At 35.1% G+C, this 8,020-nt stretch overlaps 1 pseudogene; it reads left to right on the forward strand.

The window, feature by feature from the left end:
• Positions 1–3,233: 3,233 nt before the first annotated feature.
• LOC125647627 (P2X purinoceptor 7-like) lies at positions 3,234–7,747 on the forward strand (annotated as a pseudogene).
• The last annotated feature ends 273 nt before the right edge of the window (positions 7,748–8,020 follow it).

Below are 8,020 nucleotides of genomic sequence, written 5' to 3' on the forward strand. Positions count from 1 at the left end.
GATAACGTCAGAACATTTATAAATATATTTGCATTATCAACAAGAAATATAAATAATGATATGAGAGAATCAGATATTGATAAATGTGGATAAACGTGTACTCATAGTGATTTCTTTTCCTTCAATTTGTTATATTAAGTAGAATAGTTAACACGTAGTAGGATACAGACATATAAGATTATATTGATAGAAGAACTATCATTCCCTTAGTCATTTATGTTGTGAGCATTGTCAGCTGTGAAATATATTGCAGTGTTGGATTATCATAACAACCCAACGGGAAAACGATACAAGCTAATACGGTGTTTATTGAATTAAAGATTCATCATGCAATCAGTAGTAAAGAAAAGTACAAAACTATGATGCTAAACGAGTTTTGTTGGAATAAATTTCCGTGGAAAGTTAGACTTTCAAATCATTTAAATACGTACTTCCAGTGACGAATTTATGCAAATGTTCACTTAATAAATCGATTTTTGCAATTCTTATGTCTTTATCCGTACTCAAAGTTAAATAGTGAACCAATCTACAATGCGTTTGTGTCCTTCATCCTATCTAAAGTCACGAAAACAAAACGAACAATACCACGACCAACACCGAAAGACATTCTAACAACTACCTCAGTACTCGTGACGTCATCATCATCAGTGCAGACTATATCTAACCATTTAGGTAATCTTTCGAATGTCTCTAAGATAGATTGCAATGTCTAGAGTTTTCCATTGTGAAAGGAAATGCTTAAAAATAAAATTGGTGGCAACAATTTCAATTATACAACCCGGAATTCTATTTTTGTTCCGTAAAGTAAAACTCATAAGGTACCAATATGTAACATGATCCACCTGGCACTGCATTATACGACATCATCATTTTCACTTCCTCAATCAATCAATTAAATATCAACAAGTGACATTAATTCCACATTTAATAATCGTACTTATAATCTGATTTCCCTTTCATAAGATGAAATCATTCAAAATTACACTTCAGGTTTAAACACATTTAATACCCCGGTCAATGAAACGAATGAATATGAGTTACCATACCGCTAATGGATTCCTAAATTTCACAAAAACCCTAACAAACATAAATACATAGCACGATCCAGTAAATGTACTACCAAGCTCCTATACTTTGCTACATAAGAAAATGTTACGCGGGTAGATTAAAACAAGTTTGGAGAATGAAAGGCAAAGATAACGTACAGTGATTGATTTCATAAATCCGTCAAGGAATACAAAATAAAGATATAGGAAAACATTAACCCCTAGACACGCCAGAGGTGGGATCAGACGCCTAGGAGGAGTAAGCATTCCTTCTCGACCTGTCGCACTCGCTGTGAGTCCTGTATTAACTAGGTAAAGGTAGTAATCCTTAGTCAAAATCAGTGTGCTAACAACGGCCTGACAATCGGTATGAAACACGTCAAACAACATTTGACACAATGATAGGTTATAAGGGCAAACTAGATCATTATTACGACAACAGAATTTGCGAATTGAAGACTTTAAACGAGATTATTGAAATTCCTGTAACATTATCAGTAGCCTGCCTTGATTTAAAAACTGAGCATACGCAGACCAAGCTCTTGCTTTTTTTAATCAATTAAGACATATGAATACCATATGCAGGTGATAATAATGGAATACTGCTACATAAATATGGGATGTTGACAATTTAGAAAGTGAAATCATTTTGTTTGTCATAAAGTTGAGTTGTTAGTTTGCCGTTAGTATCCATTTTCAATAATGAATTTACGTAGTAATGAAGCAATATACCATTATCATCGGTGTATGGTGTGTATGTCTCTCAACTGTTTCGATACGTCAGAACTCATTTTGTTTGGATGCGAACAGGCATTAAACCAAATTTCAACAAGTAAATTAATTCATCTTTACCAATCTGAAAATTGTTTCAAAAGGATTTTGGTAGTGTTACCTGTTCCCAAACTGTCAACTGAGTTGCATGAAAGCTACTTGAACATTTCATATTTTGGTTTTAAATTCAGGACGTTCTTCATCATCAACGGCCAGGGGATCACTGAAAACAAACGTGACAACTCTGACGACATCAATAACGACAACAGCAATGACAACAACGACAGCAAAGACGAAAACGTCGACGATATTACTGACGTTAACATCAGAAAAAACAATATCGCCAATGACACCCACAAACACTCTAACATTATCGACAGCAAATGCAGTCAATACTAATGCATCGTCAACACGAAATGCAACAACGGTAATCTCTACAACTGTTAGCACATCATTTCCTTCTGGAACATTGATATCAAGCCGTTCCACAGTGCATTCATCAGCCCAATCAATAACGAATTATACACCTAGTCAGTCTTTTACCCCTCTCCAAATGAATGGGACAACCATCATATACTCATCAGCCGGAGGTTCAACAACGGCAGTTCAAACTGGTAAGAGTGCTTCCAAGCTGTGGCTTTAAAGTACAGGTAACATGACAACAAAACTGAAATCGTAACTGATGTAACTACATCTAAACATTTAGGTAATCATTTGAATGTCTCTAAGATAAATTACAATGTCTAGTGATTTCCATGTTGAGGGGAAATGCTTAAGAATAACACTGGTGCCAAAATTTCAATAATACAACCCGGAATTCTATTTTTGTTCCCTCTGAATTGTCATCCAACTGGTACTAAATTATGCGACATTTTCATTTCCTCAGTTTATGAATTAAAGTTCAACAAGTGACATTAATTCCACATTTAGTAATCGTACTTCTCCTTTGATTTCCTTTTCATAAGATGAACTCATTCAAAACTATGCTTCAGTTTTAAACACATTTAATATCCCAGTCATTGAAACGAATGAATATGAGTTACCATACCTATAACGGATTCCTAAATTTCACAAAACCCCTAAACATAGATACATATGTAGCAAGATCTAGTAACCGTACTACCAAGTCTCAATATTTTGCTCCACACGCAAATATTACGCGGGTACGTTAAGGCAGGTTATGATGTCGACAGGGAATGCTTACTCCTCCTAGGCATCCCACCTCTGGTGTGTCAAGGGGTCCGTGTTTGTCCAACTCTCTGTTTTGTATTGCTTATGATGGTTAGGGGATTAATCACTATACGTTCTCTTCACCTTTCATTGAAAGGCAAAGATAACGAACAATGATCAATCTCATCAATTTCACAAGGAATACAAAATAACGATTTGGGAAAACGCGGACCTCTGGGCACACGAGATATGGGATCAGATGTCTAGGGGTAGTAAGCATTCCCTGTCGACCGGTTACACGTGACATGAACCTTATGTCTTAACCAGGTAAATGGAGTAATCTGCCGTCAAAATCAGTGCCAAGAACGACCTGCCAATCGGTATGAAACACGTCAAACAGCATTTGACCCAATGCTAGGTTATATTGGAAAACTACATCATTATAACGACTATAGAATTTGCGAAAACACAAACGATTGAAAAACTTACGATAAATTAAAGACTTGATTTTTTGACATAATAGACAGTTGCTTCTTCAACAAAAATGGTAAGCGCGAATATTCATATCTAGTGATCAGTCATCCAAACAATTACTTTGTTAAACACCACTCTGATTCCACACACAAGTACTCTGAAGTTGAAATAAAAATATGCTGGCGCTCCTCATTGACAATATCTTCGTGGTCTTTGGTGATCAGGTCGTCCAGCAGTCTTTTGGAATTACCATTGATACAAACTGTGCTCATTCGTTAGTTGACCAGTTTTCGTATTCCTATGAAGCAGAACTCATTCAAAAACATCTACGTGAGAAGAAATGATATCTTGCTATGGCTTTCAATTCGACATTTAGACATTGACGACGTATTATTGTGACCCCTGGGTCGAGGCCTCTGCTGGTGGACTGTTAGTCCCCGAGGTTCTCTACAGCCCAGTAGCTAAGTACTTCGTTACTAGCTTGAAAATACGGATGTATATCTAATTGCTGTTATAAAATTTATAAATTCATTTCAAAATTAAGTATTATATCCCTCAAGCTTAGCTCTTATCCTTAGATGAATTTGACTCCACTTTTTTGGCACACTAATTTTCCTTATAATAGCTCTAAAACTTCATTGTTATTTCGGACTTCAAACATTTCGGTTGAGCATCACTGAAGAGACATTATTTGTCGGAATGCGCATCTGGTGCATCAAAATTGGTACCGTATAAGTTGTACATCTATTAAAGGTACATACGTACTAATAATCAATTTTTTTTCTTTCCAAAGTAACATATTTAGTGTATCTATAATGGCGTTTTATAACAAGTTAGGTAGCGTAAACTAATTGATTTCATCCCGAAAGAAAGAAATTGGTCACAATAAGTTCTTCATTTCTGACCAATATTTAACTCTCGGAAATCTTCGGTTAACCTATTTCCATAATGTATGCATTGCGCGCGCCTTTTAAACACGTGATTACAGAGAAAACAATGGAGTCGGTAAGTATTGACGTTATTTCACTTTGAGTAATCTTTTGTATATATTGGAATAGGAACCATTCCGATTAAATTAGTTTTAGTAGATCATGTGCAAAACACTAATTATTAATTAGATATGCACATAACCAAGAATTGGTTTAAAATATCCAAAATGAATGACTTGAATCTCTTCTACCAAAAATAGCGTCTGTCGTACGTCTTGCCACGCTTTACAGATTTTAGTCTGATTAATTATAGACACAGGCACGTATAATTGGGGGAGGGGATACGTTTTCGAAAATAGCCATCATTTGTTATGTTTAGATATATCAAAGATATATATCCACCCCCTATACCTAATGACAGTTGTACATAATAAAATGGGTCGAAAGCAAGTTGGAAAGTTATGAATAAAAATGATTTAGTGAAGTATGGGCATTCATTGATAAAAATATTATTAAAGAAACTACTTCTCTTCCGGATGACCCCCTCCCAGCAACACACACATTAAAACCGATGTGCCCAATTTGTGATAATAGAATGTGAGATTCAAAATAACTTGTTATCCACCTGATTCTATAGCATTGTCCTTACAATCATCTCCCCACCTATTATCTCAACCCAATAAATAATAATCACATGGGCTCTTTTTGCCAATGTTCAGGAGAGTTCTAGTACTACAACTATACAGAGCAGCGATGAAGAGATGGATGTTCAAGGTCAAGTGAGAGGTAGGGGCAGAAACCGTGGAAGGGGGAGAGGTGTTCGAGGAAGAGGCAAGGGAGAGGTACAGGAGGCAGGGGAAGAGGTAGAGGAGGAGGACCATCAAGAGATGAAGTTGCCCTTGATCAAATCAATAGAAGGAGTGAAGTTTTACGGGTAAGCAACAAACACATGCAAAATAGATTTGTACACAATAATATATAAGTTACTGAAAAAATGACATTGCAATGTACCCTATTAGATCTACACATTTATGTATGATTTATATTGTAGGAACACATTTCAATTATGGAGGTGGATGAACTTCGAGAACTGTGCCAGAACGATGGCAGAAAAACAACCTGGTCTATTTCACGACATCATGCATCCTCCTACCCAACAAGGGGGCTACCACCCACAACCTGGCGGGACTTGCCCAAACTGGTGTGTTTGTGGAAATTGCCGGCAGATGCCAACAGATAGGGAGAAAGTGTGCTGTGGGAAAGAACAATGCATAACTCTTTTACCAGTAAGATGTGTGATCATTAGTGTACATACTCTGTAAACATTTTTAGTTTATTTAAAAAAAATTGTATACAAGAATTTTGAAGATGGATTGTATCATTGCTGAGTTTTGTATTGGTCAGTTCACATATATATTGCTTTCAATTTACTTCCTCATGAGATAATATAGAAATATGATTTTCATACCGCATTATGACACAGCACATCTTTATCACACCGATGTTTCTAAAAAGATTCTAAAGAACTACATGTAATTTCTTCTATAGGACTTCTCGGTGCTAATTCTCGATGAAGCTGTACTAGCCCTTGCCAGACTGTATAGGAGAGACATTTTGGTCTTCAATGATGAAGTGAACGAAAGAAAAGGCAACCGTCACCAATGCAAGCGTACCGACAATATATCTTGTGGACCCATGGCAGACTAGGTGCAGGGGACAGACGGGTCATTCCATCCTGCGCGGTTTGGTCTATTAGTGACAAGTTTCCCGACCCTTTTGGTCAATACACTGGATTTGTGGCAGGGCGAATATAATTGTAGATAGCCAAATATAATATACAATGTATATATATATATATATATATATATATATATATATATATATATATATTCAATAAATTATTTTTTCTTGGTATCGGGGTAGAATAAAGTCAAAAAATAAAATCCAAAATCTAATCGTGGATCCTCGCATTTGAAGACTGGTGGTTTTTCGGGGTTTGATGTAAATTTGGATTTAGTGAGAATGTTTTTCAAATTTGGTGGTTTACGTCTGCTGTGGAGTATATCCGTGGGCTGAATGAGGTCATTTAATGTTTCTGATTGTTGAAGAATAGGGAATAACTGCTTTGCTGTTTTGAATATGTTGTGATTTCTCGGGTTGTGTGTAAGAATTCGAGGATCCACGATGCGGTACTTGCCAATTTATACAAACCGGCCACTCCATAACTTTCAAAAACGGAATTAACTTCAAAGTAAATTCAACTATAACGTTTAAATCTAAAAATCTACTTTATTGTATGACGTGCCCTACATGTGGAGAAAACTATATAGGACAAACAGGAACCAAATTGACTGACCGTGTTCGTGTACATAAACAACAGATCAGAGATCCTACAATAAGAAACACACCGTGTAGCGGACATTTTGATTCGTGCGGGGAAGGCAGTTTTTATATTTTCCCATTTTACAAAGTAAAAGAGGAAAATGAACAATTACGTAAAGCCAAGGAAAACTATTTTATAAAACTGTTTAAGCCGAAACTAAACTGTTAATATTTTTACTTCATGTTATTTAATATGTATATTTTACATAGAATGTCTCCTTTAATGTACAGGAATTTAGAGGCGCTCAAAACTTATAGACGGAACTGTTTAAAATATGTCTGTATTTTTAAAAGTGCCTAACATTAACATTGTATAATGTTCTGACGTCACATTCATGACTGTATTATGTTTAACGTTGCCCACATAACGTCACGAGGATGACGTCATAATGGAACTTGTTTACATTGTTTAAAAATCTACTGACGAGCCCGCAGGGCGAAAGCGCTATAGATAAAAGTTTGAGCATTGAATTTAATTTTTGACTTTATATATATATATATATATATATATATATATATATATATATATTTGTAAATGTAATTGTATATATATACTAACCTAAAAATTATGATAGCCTTTTGTATATTATTTTAATACTGCTAGTCCAATATTGTTATTCTCTATAAATTTCCTAGATTTTTTATTTTTTTTTTTGGTATTGCAACTATCAAGTTGAAATATTTTTACATCCTCGTAGCCATGTTGAAAAATTTACCTATATCTTAGTAAAATGAACTATCATCAGTCACTTTTGATTTTTTACACATTGTGCATATCATTATAAATAATCTGTTGTGGTAAAAGATTGAAGAAATTGTTGCAACAATAATAAATTTTCTAGGTCTTTTAAATTTTGGTGTTGTTACAATGTAAATGTTAATTAATCAATGAAGTTCACAGGCAAGGTATGACATTGTTTTATGACCATTTTCATTATCCTCTCATAGTATGAATGCCCCAAGCATAATCATCCCGTTTCTGAAATGTTATACAAATCGTAAGTCTTAGTAACTTTTGACCTTTGACTAAACAAAGTGATAATGTCATCTGCACTACCTAAAACTGTTTGCCTATTATATGCATTGCTTTCCTTGAGAAAACAAATTTCAACAGGGGGTGGCAAATGACTACATAGCTCACCAGGAAGCATAACTACTTGTATTTCCTTTGAGTCAAAAGTGGGTAGAAGTCCATGGCCGCAAGGTATCAAAATAAAAACCTGGTCAGTAGCACTTTTATGTGAATTA

The sequence above is a fragment of the Ostrea edulis genome, chromosome 6, assembly GCF_947568905.1.
Source record: "Ostrea edulis chromosome 6, xbOstEdul1.1, whole genome shotgun sequence".
Classification (NCBI taxonomy): Eukaryota; Metazoa; Mollusca; class Bivalvia; order Ostreida; family Ostreidae; genus Ostrea; species Ostrea edulis.